This window comes from Puma concolor, chromosome A3 (assembly GCF_028749965.1).
Source record: "Puma concolor isolate L17-30 chromosome A3, mPumCon1.1.hap2, whole genome shotgun sequence".
Taxonomy (NCBI): domain Eukaryota; kingdom Metazoa; phylum Chordata; class Mammalia; order Carnivora; family Felidae; genus Puma; species Puma concolor.
This window is the reverse complement of record NC_141669.1, coordinates 66345997-66367474: the sequence shown is the minus strand read 5'-3', so window position 1 is coordinate 66367474 and position 21478 is coordinate 66345997. Positions and strand designations below refer to the sequence as shown.

General features: G+C 42.4%; 2 long non-coding RNA genes across 4 annotated transcripts in view; one reads left to right on the top strand and one right to left on the bottom strand.

The window, feature by feature from the left end:
• LOC147582516 (uncharacterized) overlaps positions 1–19955 on the top strand; it is a 188020-nt gene extending 168065 nt beyond the window's left edge. For 2 of the 3 annotated variants that reach the window (XR_015249213.1, XR_015249214.1), the window contains 2 exons: positions 18425–18538; positions 19832–19955. This is a non-coding gene — a long non-coding RNA (uncharacterized LOC147582516). Of the gene's footprint in view, positions 1–586; positions 14567–18424; positions 18539–19831 lie in introns of those variants that run through there. The other variant, XR_015249215.1, reaches the window with a different exon arrangement.
• Positions 1–21478, bottom strand: part of LOC147582514 (uncharacterized) — an 874254-nt gene that overhangs the window by 141864 nt on the left and 710912 nt on the right. The gene's annotated exons all lie outside the window — the stretch shown is intronic.

Genomic DNA, 21478 nt, shown 5'->3' with positions numbered 1-21478 from the left:
TCAAACTCATGACCTGTGAAATCATGACCTAAGGCAAAATTGGGCATTTAACTGACTGAGCCACCCAGGCGTTCCTGTGAGATTTTCATTATTGTCAGCATAGTGTTTGCTGACAGATGCCAGACACTTTTTTTTGGTTCACTATTATTTCCTTTTTCTTTTTCTTTCTTTCTTTCTTTCTTTCTTTCTTTCTTTCTTTCTTTCTTTCTTTCTTTCTCTTTCTTTCTTTCTTTCTTTCTTCTGATTTTCTTTCTTTTTTCTTTTTAATACAATTTATTGTCAAGTTAGCTAACATACAATGTATACAGTGTGCTCTTTGTTTCCTGGGTAGATTCCTATGATTCATCGCTTACATACAACACCCAGTACTCACCACAAAAGTGCCCTCCTCAATGCCCATCACCCATTTTCCCCTCTCCCCCACTTCCCCATCAACCCTCAGTTTGTTCTCTATTATTTTCAAATGTGAGTTTTAGCCACAAAAAGCATAAAAATTGGAATGGAGATATAAGAGGTGGTGATATTTGATTTTACAGTAAAATGAGAATTTATTAATCATATTTGGGTTTCTACTCTGTTGATGCAGATGATGGAAGAAAGAATTGGACTCCTGCTTTTAAATGAAAATATGTATATAAATCGGCCAATATGGATCCACTCCTGTCACTGTAGTGCTCGATGAATATGACTTTTCTTCTCTCCCACTCAGTAGGTGATGTCTCTTCCACATGCCAATGGGAAATTGTACTAAAGAGTGGGCAGGAATCAAAACTTCAGTCATTGGTTTTCCACTTTGGCCTGTGAACATCTGCAGGCAGGGTGGGCAGGATTGGGGGAGGGGTGGCTGGAAGGTTAGCAGAGTATCTGCAAAAGCTTTGAAATCCCTATGTGCACTGAGCATTGCATACAGATGGATTAAACACTATCTTTTATACAGAGTTCTTATTCTTTCTCAAATATCTATATACATATCATTATGGTAAATAAAACACCTATTTATCTATAATCATACAAAATGAATTGTAATTTTTGGCCATCCTGCATTTTCTCAGCTGCTATCAAGGGACGTCTGAGAAATTTTTTGAATAAAAGGTTTCCTCACACTGAAAAACAAGGGGAGCTGCTATTCTAGAGCATTGCTTAAGGCAGGGTTTCCCAGGTGTGGTCCTAAGACTCTGTGGTACCTGTTTAATGAGCAGGTTGCCTGGCTCTATCCCTGACCGTCTGCATTCGAATCTCCCAGGGCAACTGGAGATCTGCTTTTTAAACAGATTGCCTAATGCCAATTTTTCCTGTGCCTTGACATTTGAGAACCATGGGTTTAAGGGAATTGGAAAATACCTTCACACAATCAGGAATCAACTTCAGAAGGTTAAAGCTGTGCTTTTTCAGTGTCACCTGAAGATGGAGTGTCTCTTTCCTCTTTAAATCCTTGCATACCTTCCAGAAACTTGCTAGAATATCTATCAATCATGTCACATAATCTCTTGACAATTTTAAAGCACTGTATCCCTTCTGGAACTCCAACAACAACAACAAAATGGTTTTGGACCATCTACAGATGTGGCTTAGTCGCATGGCTATTTGCTTCATTGTGCACTGAAATACCATGTAAATTAAATTACAGTGGGCAGAGGAGCTCGACTACAGATCTGAAATCATTAGTAACTCCTGGGGGCATTCACCTGATTTGCGTGTATTTAAATATAATCTCCAATAAAATTAGGAAAACTTTACCACCATCTGTGTTGCCATAGCAAAATGCAGGGGCAGCAAATATCCGGTCTATGTTTTGACACCCGCTTCTCTAGCTGCATGGCAGCCAGACATTTCTAATCAATTCCAGCAAAATGTCCCCTTGAATCACAATATTTATGCCTCAAAATGCTGTACTCCAGGTGACTATTAGCTGATGGGATGACTGGGCGATGAAACCTATTTGCTATGTCTGGAGTGGAGAAGGGTATAGGCTCTGTAGTCAAATGGGATTAGGAGGCTCAAATCCCAGTTTTGCTGCTTAGAAGTTATGGGACCCAGAGCAAGATATTTCAGATATTTAAGTACTCTGGCATTCTCGTTCTCCTCATCTGCAAATGCAGGATGTTCGGCCCATCTCACAGGATTGTTATGAAGGTGACAGAAAGAACCCATGTGAATTGCTTAGTTCCTAGTACATACTGGGTGCTCAGTACATTTTAGGTGCTGTTAATTTTAATAAAGCTTGAATGAATGTAGTGATGAACACAAGGAGAAAAGAACCCATTTTGAGGGACGACTTGAGTTCTGTAAAGCAAGTATGAAGGATTTTATAGCAAAGTGCATCCTGATTGTAGCCCCTTCTCTGGGATTATGGCTTATATGGCTCACATTTATTGAGGGCTTAATAAATTCCAGAAAGCATCCTAAGCACTTTATGAGGGGTAACTAATCCTCACAAGAACCCTGTGAAGTAAATGTGCTTATCCCCAATTTATAGATGAGCCACCTGGGGCATAAAAGGGTTCAGTAGCTTAGGAGGGATGGAATTTGACCCGTGCTGTTCAGAATGAGGACCTTGGCCAGCAACCCCACTGGGAACTGTGAAAAATACAAACTCTTGGGTGCCACTTCTGGGCCCCCAATCGAAAACTCGGGGGTGGGCCCTGAAGTCTTTGTTGACCAAGCCCCCCAGGTGATTCTGAGGTGTGTTAACCTGTCAGAACCTCAGGCTGGAAGGCAGAGGCTCCACCAGCACTAGCAGAGAAGCAGTAATGAACGGGCAGGAGCAGCATGATGGGGTCAGAGAAGGCACATCCCTTCTGAGTGCCTTTTCACAAACTTTTCATTCCTATCTGTGTTTCTTCCACAGAAAGCACCCTGGAATCCTATATGTATTTGTTTGTTTCTTCTTTATGAGGAAAATCGGTTGGTTTTTGCTATTGCTTTTTCACTTTGTGTTACAGGTTCAGTAGAACAAACGAGAAAACCCGTCTCTCTCTGAATTGTAGAGGAACTAGTGTGAAAGGCACCCATGTCTCTTTCAAATCCCTGCTCCCTTTGATTTATGCAGATGTGAGTTCCTGCATTTCCCCTCTCTGCAGGCTCTTGTCTTTTCCCTGTCCTTCAGCTCAGTTCAATAACTTCTGACCATCACGGGAGGCTTGGAACCCTCTCTGCTACATGAATTTGAAAGAGCCTGTGTAGAGGCTTGCAGCATATAATAAAAATTATAATAAAAATCTAGATGCGTAAGAAGCTTGGTGCTCAGGACTGTCCAGTCACTGCTTCACGGAATCTTTGTAAGGATCTTAGTGTTGCATGCATTGCCATTATCATACCCCATGCAAACGAGAACACTTACCCACCCTTAGCTTTAGGAGTTACCTAACCTTCCCAGAGTGTGAGCCACAGGGCCAGGATTCAACCCCATGTCTGTCTGACACCCAAGCCCATTCTCTTAGCCATATACTTTATGTGACAGAGGAGGAAGGATTGATGGAAATCTGAGACCACTGATGTCACTAAGGTAGAAAATCCAGAACCTGCTAGAGAGAAACTGGGTGCTGGGATTTAGGGACTTTCCCTGGTGATTTCATCCTGCTCTGCTTTTTAACCTTGTCACATGATCATGAACCCCAGAAGGCTCTCTAGCTGTTATTTGTTGAGTGGGTTCCATCTGACTGCTGTTTAGCTTCAGAAAGACAGAGTGCACTTGGGGATGAGGGAGGATCTGTCCCAAAAGCCTGCTCATCCTTTCCCAGTGACCTCTGGGGTAACGTGCACTTTGGGGGAGGGGGAGGGAAGGAGGAAAACAATTCATCCTGAGCCTACTTCCATCTGCCACTTCCCTGTCATCTCTCTAAGGGACCTGTTCTGCCCCTGCCAACCCCAGCTGGTAATACACGAATACCCAGCCAGAACAAGTTAAAAAGAACAAAACAAAAGCCAGCCACGTGTTGCCCTGTATCTCTGGAATTCAGCCAGACTTTCTCTTGTTTTGGCCACACAGACCTTCCCTAGCTTGCTTTTTGCTTCTCCAGCTCCAACCTCCTTCACTTCAGTGTTTTAGTTCTCTGTGTTCATTTCAGACTTTCTTTTCCTAACAAACGATATTGGCCCTTCATCCCCAGGCCTCACTCTTAGCATGCTCTGGGCATGTGTATGAGATTCTCCCTGGGCCCATGCACCCCGGCTGTGGTAAGGGTGGTCACCGAGTTCTAGCATCGTGCCAGAGCTGGGAGGGGATCAAATATCTCATGGGATGGAAAATTCCAAGCTCTCAAGATCTGAGCAGTGGATCTGAAACTTCAGAGTAGCTAAGAATCTCCTGGGGATTTTATTACAATGCAGATTCTTAAGTCCCTTCTCTGTGAATTCTGATTCAGTAAGTTTGACGTGAAGCCCAGGAATCTGCATTTTAATGAGCAGCTGGGTAGTTCGTATGCTTCACTTGGGGAGTAGAGGTTTGCCGGTAGCATGAGGGTGTCAGATCATGTCACATCAAGCCTTTGGTTAGCAGAGGACCTGGGAGTATGTGCATATGTGGTGGGTGGCACAGTGGTGTTAAACTGATAACCAAACTGGGAAAGTCAGCACTGTCGGTGAACAAGAAGGCAATGGACACCCTCACACTCTTCCTCCCCTTCTATCACTTCCCCATTGCTTTCTCTTCCAAAAGGTATTCTTTGGAGGATCTCTTCCAAGAAAACTTGATTATACGTAAAATAGCTGCCAACAAAGCTGTGCTAGTTGTGGCTGAGGGGGTTTCAAGGGCTCCAAGCTGACCTCTCTTCTATTTTATCCCTTGAGAAAGTACCTAAGGTAGATCCATGGACCCTTTAGGGTTCCTTCAGGATTCACTGGAAAAGTCTTAAAATTTTGTTTTAAGCTTATTTGTTTTGAGAGAGAGTGTGTGTGAGCAGGGGGGCAAGAGAGAAGGAGAGAGAGAATCCCAAGCAAGCTCCGTGCTGTCAGCACAGTGCCCGGTGAGGGGCTCGAACTCACAAACCGTGAGATCGTGACCTGGACTAAAACCAAGAGTTGGATACCTAACCGACTGAGCCACCCAGGCACCCTGAAAACAATTTTAATCTAACCCCCATTTTACAGGTGAAGAAGTTGAGACCCAGATAAGGGAAGTGACTCTTGTAGAGCTAGCTGGAGACATAACCGGATGATTACTGGATCCACTCTCAGGCCACCGAGGTTTTCCAGACCGTGCTCGTTAGAACACCAGTGTCCAATGTGAGGTCAGTAGGAATTCTGGGGGACTAAGGAGTGAGCTGTGGCCTTATACGTAAGTTTGGGCAACACTGGATATAGCCATACTAAGCAGATTTCTTTATTGCAAGATTTCACAAGCCCCTGAATATTCTAATGAGAGTTGTGACTCTCCAATAAATGTTATGGAGGCAGAATTTTCCAAACCCATTTAATAACAGACACTTTCCTCACCTTTGCAATGTGTTAGTGTCTCAGTGGACACTATTGCAAGGGATACTATTTGGGGGATTGCTGTAATACACTGTGTTGCCCTGAGACGAGACAGAGAAAGTCCATAGTCACCAAAGACTAGAATCCTCAGAGGGTTATCAATCACATAGACTTGCTCTGGACCAGCCATCTCTGACAGTTAAGGTGCCACAGCTGGGCTCCAGGTGGACCAGTGTTACCACTCCAGGAAAAAGAAGCCACAGGCCGAAACAGCTGTGAGCTGGCTGACAGAGTAGCTGTCAGCCCCATTCCTGAGGGATGCAGGAATCCAGCTCTCATGGGGCGCCTGGGTGACTCATTCGGTTGAGTATCTGGCTGTTGATTTCGGCTCACATCTGATGTCACGGTTCATGGGTTCAAACCCCATGTTGGGCTCTGAGCTGACAGTGCGAAGCCTGCTTGGGATTCTCTCTCTCCCTCTCTATGCCCCTTCCCCCACTCTCAAAATAAATAAATAAACATAAAAAATAAAAAAAAGAAAGAAATTCAGCTCTCAGAATTGCTTAGCTTACAGGACAGTGTTGATTATCTCAGGGAGGCATAATCAGCTCAGTGTCCCATTGAAGACACATGGATTGTTACAGTCAAGGGTAGAGACAAGGAGGTGCCAGAGAGGCACCTCACCAGCTACCTGCTTTCAGAGCAGACACATTACAGGGAAATCAACTCTTCCAAGAGGTGCTGGGGCCTCGGTCAGGGCACAGACTTGAGTTCAGGAGACAGGCAGGAACTGACTAGTTAGCTGGTCAACAGAAAATTATGCTGGCAACTTTGCCTTTTCTGCCCATTTTTGAAGCTGTGGCTGTGACTTGTGGACCTCTGCAGCCCATCCTTTGAAGACTACCTACAAGTGAGCAACGTAGGCTCTGCTGCAGATGAACCAGAGACTTGGTAGCAAAAGGGGGATAGAAGAGAAGCGGGTACTAAATCAGAGTCTGGGAAAATAGACAGGCTGTTTCAAACCAACAGTGATTAGATCCCTGTCACGTAACCTTAGTTCTGGAGCAGACCACCCAGTGAGGGTTCCCAGGGAGGGCATGAGCTGAGCCAGCATGAAGGAAGGTACCTCTCATGGCTGGATAGTTGCAGGGTGATGTGCCCTGAAGGCACTTGGCCCAAAGAAGGCTGACAGGCTCGGAAACCCATGTTAACCCTTATGGTGGACAATGCACCAGGAAGCTCCCATGTCTTGCTAGGTAATCATGTGTTGAAGAAAATTTGGTTTCAGATCTGATTTTATCTCAATCTTTAATTTTTTGTTTGATTAAAAAAATAAGTACATTTTCTTTATTAGTGAAAGGCACCAGAGTGTATTGTTATGAGCAAGGTCTTTAGAAATTGAATTTGAGCCCAGAACTCACAAGTTGTATGACTTTGGGCAAGTCATTTACTATTTCCTGTTTTGTAAAATGAGAAAAATTATGGTACCTGCCCCAAGTGGTTGCTATGAGGATTTAATGAGACAATTTATGTAATGTCCTTAGCAAAGTCTCTGACATGTAGTAAGCACTCAGATTTTAGCTATTATTCTCATAATCAATGTAATTACCAACCCTGATGATTTGTTAAAATATGCTTTAGTATATTCCTTTTCAATATTCTAATAATTTAATCACACATTTATATCTTTAAATGGGTAGGATCACATTAGACATATATAACTTTGTGTCCTGCTTTTTTCAATTAGTGTTCTGCCCTATGTGCCAAGTTTCTAATGGGATAGAGATAAGGGGACTGGTTTGGAAGTAAGCAATACTGGGTTAGAATTTAGCTTTACCACTTATAGACCTAGATGTATGGCTTTGGGAAGGCTGCTTAACTCTTCTGAGACTCAGTTTTTCCGCTGAGTTGGTGTGATAATTGAGTTCCTTCACATATGGTTATGGTAAGGAAACTGAGATAGTTAACATTTGTAGCTAAGAGCCTGGTGCCCAGAGCAGTTGGATCTATTGTTTGCAAACCTTTCTTTTAGGAGTCCCAAGGGTTCCAAAGATGCAATCTAGGGGCCACAGAGTGGGAGTGGGCTGGGCCCCATATCTGTGTCTGCCTCTCCAGGCTTCAGCAATTCCAACTGTCAGCTGTAAGTAGAGCAGCTTGCTTCTATTCTATACATCAGAATTTACATACAATTTTAGTTGAAGAAAGTCATGGCACTTAAAAACAAATTTGAACATTGTTGCTTTAGAGGATGATGTCCAAGCAGGGTCAGTTCTAAAAGGAATAGTCCACGGATTACACTTATAATTGTATTTTGCGGGAGTTATATATGGCTGCAATTAACAGCCACAGGCACGAAATATGATTGGAATGGTTCTAAAAGGTCATGAATCCTACTAGCCTGTTATTAATGGAGGAGATTTCTCAATTATGGACCTATTCATCTGGGTGGAAGCATTGTTATCAGTGTAGAGGACTATTATCATAGCTATCATTGTGTTTGCCCTGCATGCCTCTTGACCCACCTCTTTGTGGCAACAAAACTCCTATTTTCAGTGGGGAGATCTTTCCAAGTGCTTTAGGGTCAGTATAGGACGCAAGGCTGACTAATCAAAATCCGCAATCCACCTGGCTATAAGAAATGATGTAGGGATGATACGTGATTAGGTTAGGTCAACCAGAGTGGGCCCTGGGGTTTGTATTTGGACCACTAGCTGGAAGGACAAGGTAGTATAGAGCTTCCTGTGATCCTCTTTGCTAACACATAGGGAGCCTGCATCTTAAAATGAAACTGAGACCAAAAATGGCAGAGCTGAGAAATGGCTCTAGAGTTCCAAAGACACTGTCTAAACCCCTGGATCCAGCTATTCTTGGAGTTAGTTTCCCCTTGAACTTCCCATCTATGTGAATTTCCTTTGTGGTTTAAGTGTGAGATGAGTGTCTATCTCTTACAGCTGAGAGTCACAACCCAATCACATGATTCTTGCTGATAGATGTTCTGAGCAGCATTGTTGGGGAAAGGGAAAAGAGTGGGGCCCCTCATAGGGAGAAGACAGTATGGAGAGGAGCTGCAGAACTGTGGAGGCAGCTTGGAGGCACTGGCCACCTGAGGGCAGACTGGAAGGGTAGAGCATGAAAGAAGAGGGAGGTGAGAGGAAAACTATTTCCCACTCTTACCCTTAAATGTGAGTACTTGTCCTTTGAATGCTTCACTCCTGGGTATATAACTCCATGGAGGCATTTTGCCTCCATTTCTATGCACATCACTAAAGACCCATCTAACACGGTATCAGAAAAATCTTGTAGGAGTCAGTGTCTGGGGCTGTGAGTGCCAGTGAGTGGGGTATGGACAGTGAGCTGACTAGAGGGCACTCTGACAGTTACCTGGGGCAGGACTGACCACCCCCCACCCCCGCCCCAGAGAGCAGTAAAGCCTGGAGGAGATTTGCAGATGGCAGTGGGCGATGCTGTTCCTGAACCCGAAACAGACAACTCCTAGAGGCAGCAGAAGATCCAGTGAAGCAATGTCAAAAAAACTCAGAAGTCTCTTCCCACTGTGACCCATGTTAGTCTTTCAAATCTGGCTATGATTAAATTATCCTTGTGATAAAGTCAGGCAGATATACAGTCACCAAAATTCATCATGTAGATGTTACTAGTATTTCTAAAACTTACAGGTCAACATAGTTTTGGCTCTGAGCTGTGCACTCTGTGTATGTTAAAACAATTCAAAATTAGTCCCACCTGCCCTATTCTACTCACTCCCACACCCCAAGAGGGTGGTATTATAAACCTAGTTCATACACATCAGCCTCCAATTTTTATTCACCTACTGCCATTTCAGAGTCCCAAGTGAGAACAAGGGTAATCAAGTTACTGGCAGGAAATGGGTTTCCTCCGTGAATAGCTAGAGTGTTCCTGAGTTGCTGTTGCTGAGAGAGGGGCCAGGCTGGGACACATAACATCTGAATGGTGGGCTGGGCCCAGCAGCTGGTTCTTCACAGAGGCTATCTCTTATTTCCATGGTTCCCAGTGGCAGCTTCAGGAAGATCTCAGGAAAGGATAACCGGGAATAGAATAAATGTTGCAGCTGAAACAAATGCAAATAAAAATCTACAAAATCGCCTGCCCAGGATCAGGGGGTGAAAGCAAAGATGGGAACTCGATGCTTTCAGTTAATAGACTGGCGGGTTGTAGGAGGGCGATCCCATTGTTAGAAACTGCCTATTGTCACAATCCTGATACAGTAACGGCTTCTTTTCTTCCCTCCGAAGCTGGGTATATCAGAAACCAAAAATATCCTTAGCATAAATCATTCCTTTTCCAGCATTTGACAGCCACTGTCTTAAACTCAATTAGTCATCAGGCACAAGGAAAGCCGAGATCATCACAGATTCACATGTGTTTAATGGGTAAAGCACGACTAGGGGGAGATTTCTTCTGTTTAATATCTGCTGTTCAATGTGCATTAGTAGATCACATGGCTATTAAAATAAATAGGACAGTAGAAGTTTCTTTTGGGCAGGGTTAAGCAGATGTGTTCTATTTAAAAAGATTGAATGAATTTTTTCTCAAAGAGACATAAAGGAGGCAAAGCAAATGGAAGAAAGAGTCACAGGCGGCTATACAGGGTATTCAATCAAAAAGCTTGTCTCATTGCTTGGATGACTCTTTCCAACAGGAAGCTTATTTCTGAACCTGAGCATGTGAGCACTAGCACAAAACCAGACCTCTAGGATACCAAAGTCTGACTCAGACACTTCTGGAGAAAGTGCTAAGCAAGAGATATGGTTTCACTGATACTAGAAAAATGGAATTGCCTGGATCATTCCTATTAATCCTGTTTAGCAATTCTCTAGGCAGTGATGTCTTTACTTCCTGTGTCCTCTTTCTTGGAGTAATAATGATGGTCATCGTTTTATTATACCAAATGGGGTTTATCAGTGGTTTCTTAATGCTGTACTGCTGATTGGTTCTAGGCTGGAGGCATGAATAGAAATCAAATGTGGGAATCAGTTTTAAACAGTATCTTTCTTTTTAACAATTCAAAATATTTACTTAAAGCCTTATAATTGCTTTACTTGTCTGGCTCAGCATTGCCTGTTTTTTGCTTTTTTTTTTTTTTTAAGTTTATTTATTTTTAGTAACCAACGTGGGACTCTAACACGTGATCCCAAGATGAAGAGTCACATGCTTTTCCAAGTAAGCCAGCCAGGAGCCTGCTTTGTTTTGTTTTTTAAGCTTGAAATCAAAGAGACTATTTTTAAACATAGGCAAGGGTAATGTTGTATAGAAAGAGGTTCTTAGTATCACAACACTCTTCTTCATAGGTTTATGAGGTTGTTCTGAGGAGTCTGAATACCCTAATGATGGGCAAGGGCAGGGATCACTCCATTTTAATATGGAAATACTGAGGTCCATGGTATTGAACAGTTAGTGCCAGTTTCTAGAGTGTCTGAATCTCAGGCCTGACTCCTGGCCAATATTGTCCATCTGACTTACTGGGGAGTGGACTTGATTTTGTGAGTGCCTATCAGAGCTCATAGGGGACCTGAGGAACCCAAAGGACAAACCAAGACAAAGTCTGAAGCTAAAACCTTGATGATTGAAGATGTTTAAACATCATGTCTACAGGGGCTAAACACAGGATTAAATGAAGAGATCTAAGCCAAAAGTCAAGATTCAGAAGAAGATGGATTCAAGCATGGCAAACTGAAAATGCTCAGGTTCTGGGACAGTTGTCTGAAACTGCAGCTGGGTGGGACATGGGTGGTAGGTCTTAATGAAGGACCAGGGCTGGCTCTCCTGGAGGCAAGTCCTTGGCAGGTCCCTTCATTTACAGGACTATTTGTGTCTACCCAAACTCAGGGAGGCTTGTCATTTGAAATCTAATGAGTTAAGGTACAAAAAGGAGATAAGAAAATCAGGGACTAGTTATTTTTCTTCTTGGTTCTTACGAGTATTTTAGATTTGGCAAGATGGAAGAAAAGCTAAATAAACCACTTGGCTATATCAAATTGGCTTTCTGTTTCTCAATTCTTTCAGTCATGTATTTATTTTAATCAAGGTTATTTATTCATTGTTTTCTCTAAAAGTACCCATAAGCATTGCTGTGTATAACAACTGCTGTACCAACTCAGACTCATGGTCCACTTGGGCTACCATTTTATTGGCTAACAGGGACCTGAGGGTCATTCACAGTGTGACACTACTTCCTTCCTTCACACCCATCCTAGTGTTCCCAATCTTTTAGAGATCTGAATTTCATTTGTCATCTGTTGGGGCCATAAAAATTTCCTCCACCCTCCTAGGTGGGATTGACATAAGACAGATAAACAGGATTTCATTTATATGTAGGAACTATCACAAGAAAAATGAAGATCGAAAGAAATGGTCATATACTGGCTTGAACAACAACTGGAAAATATGGAAGTTTACTAAAATATATGGGGAGAAAAGGAAAATAAGAGTTATTTTAACAAGGTCTGTTTTTACAGATTTCTCTTGGCCTTGACTCCGTCTCTGGTGATAAGAATGTTTCTTCCTCTGGTACAGTGAAGGCACCCTTCACATGGGAAATTAATCCCCTGTTTTCAGGAAGAAGAAAGAAGGTCAGAGTGCCTTTTTGCACCTATTGTTTTTGAAATGCATTTAATTCAAAATAATCAATATGCCAAAGTGGCATATTTTGGGGTAGCATGTTCTGAACTCCTTTATATCCAAACTTAAAAAAAAATCCTGCTAGTTCCATTTTGGGGGTAACAAGTTTATTACTATTTGTAAGAAGCCAAGGATTTCCTTCTTTTGTCCTAAAACACCCAGAGAAGCCCTCAGAAGGTAACATATAGCTTGATGCATAGATCCCATCCCTGTTTGAATATTGAAGGAAGATGGAAGCCAACGAAATCAGGAGCATTGTGAACTTTGAGGAGATATAGGAGGCCCCTGGCACTTCTAGTAGTTGAAAGTAAATCTCACTTCTTTGGACAATAGAGTGACCAGCATGTCTCTGTTTTTCTGGAAGCTCCCTGGTGTTTGCACTAAAATTTCCACATGGTGGGAAACCCCTCAGTCCCAGAAAAACTGGTATGGTTGCTCAGTCTATTGGAAGACCACAGTGTTGGTCCATCTCAGATGTTCTATGCATTTCTAGATCCTTTCTCTTCTGTGTTCCTAAGTTGGTTTGGAAGCTGGTCCTTATCCATATGTTACTGATTAACCTCCTAGAAGTCCTGGCTTAAAATCTCTGACTGAAGTTTGGTAACAGTGTCCCCCACAGGTCAAACATCTCTTCTTGGGTTCCATAGCTCCTGCAAAAAGACTTGCTTTGGCCACTGCTGTAAGTCTGGTGCCTCTTTATGGACTCAACAGCTCATTTGATTCACCAACTTGTGTGCATGAAACTAAAAGATGAATATTTGTTGTCCTTTCTGGCTTGTGGCATTTGAGGCAACCTATGGCTATCTCTTCTTCTGTAAAATGGGGATAATAATCATAATATTCCCATAGAGTTGTTTTAAGAATTAAATAAGTTATTACAAGAAAAGTGCTTAGAAGAGGGACCAGCATAGAGTACCTGCTAAATAAATATTAGGAAAAAGAAAATTTTACATAATCCTGTAGAAATAGAGGCTCTTGATAGAATTGCCCTTGTCATCCTAGTTTGCCAGTTCCCATGGCAGTTGCTATCAGGCTGTGGAGAAAACATGTTGAAGATTAATATGAAAGTCATTCAGAGTCAGTGAATGTTTGTCCAAGGAAGCCTAACCTGGGAGTCAGGGCATTCCCCTACTGTTTAACTGAAACTGCATCCTCATAGCCATAGAAAGCCACTGAACCATAAACCAGTAGACCATCAAAACTACGTTTGTATCCTGGCCTGTGGGTGAAGCTTCCACCACCAGAGGGAGCTACAGGAGCAAATCACTGAAAACCCAATTCGAACTGGATTAGGCAACTAGGAAACTTAATCGTTCACAGTAACCAGAAGTCTAGAAGATCATGCAAGTTCAGGATGAACTCAGCTGTGAGAAATAAGGGAGTTAGGGCAAGATGTTGATCCTTTCTCCAGGCACAGGGAAGTGGGTTAATGGGGTGGGCATAGGGGCTGTGGGGTCCATCTCTTACCTGGAGAAGCCAGGGTGCCCAATCCCAGGAGTTTACAGATGCTAACAGCAGTGGGGGAAAGAATATCACCATAATAATAAGCAGGGTTTGAGGTAGATTTTAGTAGATTTAGTATAAAGTTTTTGGAATCCAACATCTGAGATGAGAGCGGGTAAGGACACATCAGTCAGATTTGAGGTGGTTGTTGGTTGGGCTGGGTGTTACATGTTTGTGCATTAACCCATGCATTAAAGGGGCTAGCTGGCAATGTGTAAAGAACCAGGGATGGATTTCCCAGGGAAACACTTCAGGGCTTCGCTGCCAGTAGGGATACAGGAATGCATTCAGGTAACAGCTAGGGATGGTTTTAGCTCCAAGGGTATCAGATAGCCAGGCCTGTTCCAGGAACTCTGGGCTAAGGCAGCAAGGCCAATCCTGGTAACACCTATATGGATAGTAACGGGGTTCCTATTCAACTGCCAGGCTTGAAGCAGGGGTTGGGTCTTCGTGACCCAAGGCTGGTGAGATCTTTGCTCACCTTCTTACTTTTCTCAGAAGTTAAACTCAAATTTCTGAGCTCATGTTTCCCACTGCTAGAGGACTTTCCCATTTCATTTACTGGCTTTTGCTTGCCAGTGTACTAGAATAAATTCTTCCTACAATATGGGCCATGCTCTACCTTCCAGCCCCAACACCATGGCAAAAGCAGCCAGCTGGGAGACAGAACACATGGCTGAAAATGAAGCAATAAGTGGATGAGTTCTTTTCTTTCCAAAATAATTAAAAGTGAATGGTCAAATTTCATCAAGTGTGGAATATTTGGAAATAGCCTTTCCAAGGGGGGAAAAATCCCCAAACAACTCTTGAATGTGAGGATTATCAAGGAAGATGGTGCTATTGGGAAGGGATTGTTAAAAGCAGGCAAGAGTTTTTTTCTCATGTAGGCTAGAAACTGATCATGAGATTATTTGCCAGAGAATGATTTTCTAAATGTTTTTTGAAATAGCAGGGTGGCAGCGTCATTTGAACAGCTGTAATTTCAAAGTTTCCTCATTTTTTTTTTTTCAACGTTTATTTATTTTTGGGACAGAGAGAGACAGAGCATGAATGGGGGAGGGGCAGAGAGAGAGGGAGACACAGAATCGGAAACAGGCTCCAGGCCCTGAGCCATCAGCCCAGAGCCCGACGCGGGGCTCGGACTCACGGACCGCGAGATCGTGCCCTGGCTGAAGTCGGACGCTTAACCGACTGCGCCACCCAGGTGCCCCTCAAAGTTTCCTCATTTTGAAGGATAGTACTCAATTTCAACGTACAACACAATCTGACATGTCCACATCAAAACGTTCTAATTTCATTACGACACCTTCTATGTAGAACCTAATTGTTTAAATTTTAGAAAAATCAGTGAATATTTTAGGTGGATGCTTAACATCAAGTTCCTCTTATTTATCGGTGTTTGATAAACGTTCCCACATGCTCTTCACTCTGTTTATTTTCTAGACTATCTGCACTTTGTAGGCAGCAGGTAATTAAAGTGGCAATGGAGTGCCATCTACCGGGGAAAGAGAACAATAGATTTAAAAAAAGACTTGATGGGGGTCTCATTGCAGAGGAATGAATACTTAGAAAAAGAGAACTTTATAAATATGTAAAGGCAAACATGGCAAGATATGGAAAGTTTACATTTTGCTTAATCTGGAAAATTTTTTTTTGAACTCTCCTGTGCTTCCTTTAATAAGATACTGTGTTTTACATTAGATCAAACGTTAGTTGTCAGGAGAAGCCCTAAGTCTATACTTAAAATGGTAAACCTTTGTCAAACAGCTGACCTTTGCAATCACTTAGTCCAATGTCCTCATGTTATAGATGAGAAGCAGGGGTTCAGAGAGAAGGGATGCCTCCATGCTCCCCAGCTAGGGAATGGCAGAGCTCTAGGTCCTTCCTTATCCAGATGGTCCACTTAGATGAGTGGCCATTTGGTTATACAGTATGATTGAAGGGATGTCCAGAAGTTATCCAGGGCCCAAACCATCATCTCTGTTGCTGGCTAGGCAGACTGTAAGAAAGTCTCATGATTAGAGTTGCTCCTTTGAGTGGAAGCTGGTGCTTCTTCTTTTGTACTATGTTTCCATAAACACCTTCACACACACAGGGTTTTTCTAATTAGCTGTTATTTTATTTTATTATTATTATTTATTAGCTGTTTATTTTAGCTGCTTATTTAGAACATAACCAGCAGAGGGGTGCCTGGGTGGCTCAGTCAGTTAAGCGTCCAACTCTTGACTTTGGCTCAGGTCATATCTCACAGTTCGTGGGTTCCAGCCCTGCATCAGGGCTTGGATTCTTGGGATTCTCCCTCCCTCTCCTCTCTGTGTTCCATCCTTCCCAAAATAAATAAATAAACTTTAAAAAAGAAGACACTTACAAAAGACAGAAATGAGTGCTTGAAGCCAGAGATGGGAGGCAAAACCGGTGTTATGCAGGCTTTAATTCCTATGAGCTTATAAGAAGAGCTCGGGGCAACAATAACCATAAAATTACTTTCAGAGTTAAGTCCTGCAACAGGTGGGGGCATGTGTGGGTCTGATATGTGGAGGGATTCTTGTGTTCTGGCCAATAATACACACAAAATCAGAGCTCCTCACTTCTGTTCATCTTCATTGTTTATAGAACAAAAAATGATCTTTGGGCTGAAAATCATAGAACAAACATTGATAAAAGGAAAACGAAGTCCAGACTGGAGAAAATGTATGTCAGAGAGTAGCAGAAACACATCTGAATGCTTCCTGCATTCAGTGTTTTACCTGCATGATCTCATTTAATTTGTCCACTAACACTACAGCTTCAGGCACTATCTTATTTAGTTAGATACTATGAGCCGTGCACTTAGGGATGCAAAGCTGATTTGTTGAAGTTCTGTGTCATTAGTAGGAGGGGACAGGGCATCATTTACATCCTCGTCTCCAGATCTGCAGCCCCAGAGTTGAGCTGCTCAATGACTGCCTGTGGAGCTCCCCAGGGAGGTCAGGTCTCCTGACGCAGACACAGGACATCCCAGCTTCTGCAAGAATCTGCAGAGGTACTGTGCATCATGGTGAGCAGCTGGAGATCCAAGGATGGGAAAATGGGTTTTTGTTTTTAAACTTGTTTTTTTTTTCCTAAAAATACAGTAATGGATTCTATAAACTTCAAAGTAGTGTGCTTTATGTGATTCTGAGTGAAATCCTAAGATAGACTACTAAAGGATTATTTTAAACACCTGGGAAAGGATGCCACTGATCCAGGCACTCAGCAAGCACTGTTAACACAGTCATTTAGAAAATACTGGAATCCTGGGGCACCTGGGTGGCTCAGTCAGTTAAGTGTCCGACTTTGGCTCAGGTCATGATCTCATGGTTTGTGGGTTTGAGCTCTGCATAGGGCTCTGTGCTGACAGCTCAGAGCCTGGAGCCTGCTTCGGATTCTGTGTCTCCTTCTCTCCTCTGCCCCTCCTCCTCCCCTGCTCATGCTTTGTCTCTCTCTGTCTCTCAAAAATAAATAAATGTTAAAAAAATTTATTTTTATTTATTTATTTTTTAACATTTATTTATTTTTGAGACAGAGAGAGAGAGCATGAACGGGGGAGGGTCAGAGAGAGGGAGACACAGAATCTGAAACAGGCTCCAGGCTCTGAGCTGTCAGCACAGAGCCCGATGCGGGGCTCGAACTCATGGACCGCGAGATCATGACCTGAGCTGAAGTCGGCCGCCCAACCGACTGAGCCACCCAGGCGCCCCTAAAAAATGTTTTTAAAAACGAGAAAATACTGGAGTCCTATCCTGTGCCTGTTGCTTGGCAGACCCCCCCCCCCCCCCCCCACCGATAAACAGAGGCCTCCCCTCAAATTAGTGATGACCAGCAGGGGAGACAGGCCCACAGATGACTGCAATGCTGTGGAAACACCAGGTAGGTGCGAGCACATGAGCACAGCTGTGAGGGGGGCCCAGGGAAGCACACAAACCAGACTAAGAGAAAGGGACAGAGAAGTTTCCTGGGGGGGGGGGGGGGGGTTGAATTTCTTTTCCTTTCATTAAAAAGGTTTTTTGAGTTAAATTTCTGTTAAATTTTTAGGTTGAATTATATGAACATATGGAATTGCCTTTTTAAAAAGCCATAAATGTCCAAATACTGACAATTTCATATGTTCCAACCTAACCCACATCTTAAAAGTCCAACAGCAGCACTAACAACTCTTGGTATCAAAAGACAGGAGTTCTCTCTCTCCATCTCCTCATCCCAGACTTTCCTCCCCAACACTGTCTTGTTCAACACTTGGAGCTGTTTTAGCTATTTTTTGGGCTACTTATTGCCACCTAATATGTTTTATTGTCATTTCTTGACTTGCCATTTTAACACTGTATGTATTGAATTTCTATTATAAAGATGTGGATTTAGGGGCCCTTGGGTGCCTCAGACCGCTGAGTGTCTAACTTCGGCTCAGGTCATGATCTGATAGTTGGTGAGTTTGAGCCCCTTATCAGGCTCTCTGCTGTCAGCACAGAGCCCACTTAAGATCCTAGGTCGCCCTGTCTCTCTGCCCCTCCCTCACTTGGCCTCTTGCTCTGTCTCTCAAAAATAAATATAAACATTAAAAAATTATTTTTTAAAAAAGATGGGGATTTAGCTGTCTTAATGTCTTCACTAAAATAAACACCTGCAGTCCCTCACACTTCTTACATTGCTCTATTATAATTTCTGGTGAAATTGCTATGTTGGTATTGTTAGTGCGGGGGGGGGGGGGGGGTGGGGAAGGGGGGGCGGGGAGCCTGTTCTCTGCTCCTAATGTTTTCTTCAGTGAGGTGGGATTTCCCCTACATATTTCTGTGTTCTTTCTTCCCCTTTATTCGGTTATTACTTTGCTTCTCTCTAGGGGAGGGGCAGATTCCTCTGGGTGGTAGACTTGGATCAGCCCTGTATCCTTCTGCCTGCTGGAAGCTGTTTGTTGCCAAGGAGCAACTTTTCCCTGGAGCACTTCCCTCTCTAGGTGGGAAAATCTGCCTAATTCTAAGGTTCAAAGCCCATTTGGCTCTCAAAACTAAACTACATTAGCCAAATAAACCTTTGTCATGAAGAAGAAAAACAGAGTGATATTTTGTCCTTCATCTGAATTCTTTACTTTTTTTTTTTTAAATCAAATTATTTAAACCATATTTTTTTTTTAATTTTTTTTTTTTCAACGTTTATTTATTTTTGGGACAGAGAGAGACAGAGCATGAACAGGGGAGGGGCAGAGAGAGAGGGAGACACAGAATCGGAAACAGGCTCCAGGCTCTGAGCCATCAGCCCAGAGCCTGACGCGGGGCTCGAACTCATGGACCGCGAGATCGTGACCTGGCTGAAGTCGGACGCTTAACCGACTGCGCCACCCAGGCGCCCCTAAATCAAATTATTTAAAACCTGGGTGAAGAAGAGGAAAATGATTTATGAGGTTGTTTGGAAGGACCCTACCGTTACAATTATGTTTCTCTAAATTTACCCCTCTTCTCCTCTAGATCCCTTTGTTTTCTGTAGAGCTATTAACTGGTTCTGTTTATTTATTTAGCTCATCCCTAAAGGACTGAAGGCTGAAGACCCTCTATCAAGTCATCTCAAGTAATCTCTTGCACAGCCACCCTCCTCCACACCCCTCTGACCTTTCACCCTTTTCTAACTTTGGGCCTCCTCCTGTCCCTGTTCCTGTTTGTCAAGTAGCTATCTTCTCTCTCCTCTCTGGACCAAGAGCTCAGCTCCCCTTCACTAACATCCTGGGCATTTTGCTTGCTTCTCTCTGGTGTTGAATCCCCATTTTTTAGATGACATGACTTTCTTTTTCTTGGTCTACATTCTACCTTCACGCGTAACTAATAATTTTGCTAAGTATGGAATTCTGTGTCAGGCAGAATTTTCCTTAGACTTTGAAGGCACTGTTCCATTGTCTTCCATAATCCTAGAGTTATACAATTTCACAGTGATGGATACCTGGTAGGTCCTTTCAATTTAGAAACACATTCTTTTATGTTCTGGGATGTTTTCATGCATTATTTCTTTTATATTTATATTCTTCTCTCCATTTTCTTTGATCTCATTTTCCACCCACCTATCCATAGAACTTCTATTCTGATGTTTGACCATCTGAATTGATCCTCCAATGTTCTTGTCTTTTTTCTTATTTTCCATCTCTATGCCATCTTGTTTTATTTTCTGTGAGATTTCTAGATTTTACCTTTTAATATTGACATTGTATTCAATTCTCCTGTTTTCATTTGACCATCTCACTCCTCCCTATTCTTGGTCTTAGATCCCCAAGTCCTGAGCCCAGAGTCTGAGACCTGCCACTTCTGCAGAAAGGAAACCACTTATTGGTTCTCATCAGAAGAAAAAAAAATTGTAAGTATGCAAGGTGATGGATGTTAACTAGACTTATTGTTATTATTTCACAATGTATAAAAATATGGAATCATTATGTTGTGTACCTGAAACTAATCTAATGTTGTGTGTCACACCTCAATTTTAAAAAATTAAAAATAAAAATGGGGCACCTGGGTAGCTCAGCCGGTTGTGTGTCTGACTTCAGGTCAGGTCATGATCTCCGAGTTTGTGGGTTTGAGTCCCACGTCAGGCTCTGTGCTGACAGCTCAGAGCCTGGAACATGCTTCGAATTCGTGTTTCGCTCTCTCTGCCCCTCCCCCACTCACTCTGGCTCTCTTTGTCTCTCAAAAATGAATCAACATTAAACAAATTAAAAAATTAAAAAAATATAAAAAGAGGAAACCATCTGTCTCTCTTGAGCAAAGTCAGCAGAGGGGGGATGGGAGTGGACTGTGTAGCCTAGCTTCATGGGTTTAGGAAGTGGATTTAATTCCCCCCTATGTAACCTTTCAACCAGCACTCCAGTTTCCAGCCTTATTCCATATCCTGGTCTTCAAAATTAATTTATGCCTCCAATTTCTTCAGAATTAACTGATGCCTCCAATTTCTGAGGCTTTCTGGAGGTTTCTGGAGTGAAAGTATTCCATCTTGTCTTTTCCTACATGTAGGCTTGGTCTTCAGCTTTCCTCAGTCTGCTAGGATAAGGTGACACTAAGGCCTCTAGTTTCCAGCATCCAAAATTGTGTTGACATCTCCCCTTTGATGTGCTCTCTTTTCTTATAGTATTTGTCCACATGGGATTATGTCTTTTTTTTTAAATCTTTTATCACCATTTCATTGGAATTTGGGGGAGGGATAAAAGAGTGTGCTTAATATTACATATTTAAAGAGAATGCTCCCTGTTCCTCCTCTTCCTTCACTCCATCACTTGTTACAACTTTATTAGTTGTTACAACTTTATTAAGGTATAATTCACATATCATGTAACTCACTCATTTACAGTTTGCAATACAGTTGGTTTTAGTATAGTCACAGAGTTGTGCAACCAACACCACAATCAATTTTAGAATGTTTTTGTCAACCCCAAAAGAAAACCTGTACCCATTGGCAACCACTGCTCACTTCCCCTCCCCCCCCAATCCCTCCAGCCCTAGACAACCATGAATCTACTTACTATATCTATGGATTTGCTAATCCAAGCATTTCATATGATGGAATCAGACAAATACGCAGTCTTTTGTGACTGGCTTCTCTCACTTAGCATGAAGTTTCCATGATTCATCCATGTTGTAACAGGTCTCAGTATTTCATTTCTTTTTATTAATGAATGTTATTCCATTATAATATTGGAATGGGATAATCCATTTTCCAATAATATTAATATCATCCATCTGGATATACCACATTGTATCCATTGATATAACATTGATGGAGATTTGGGTGGTTTCCATTTTTTGGCTATTAAGAATAATGCAGCTAATAAACATTTGTGTCCAAGTTTGCGTATGAATACATGCTTTCATTTCTCTTGAGTATATACCTATACCTGGAATTGCTGGGTAATTATATTTAATCT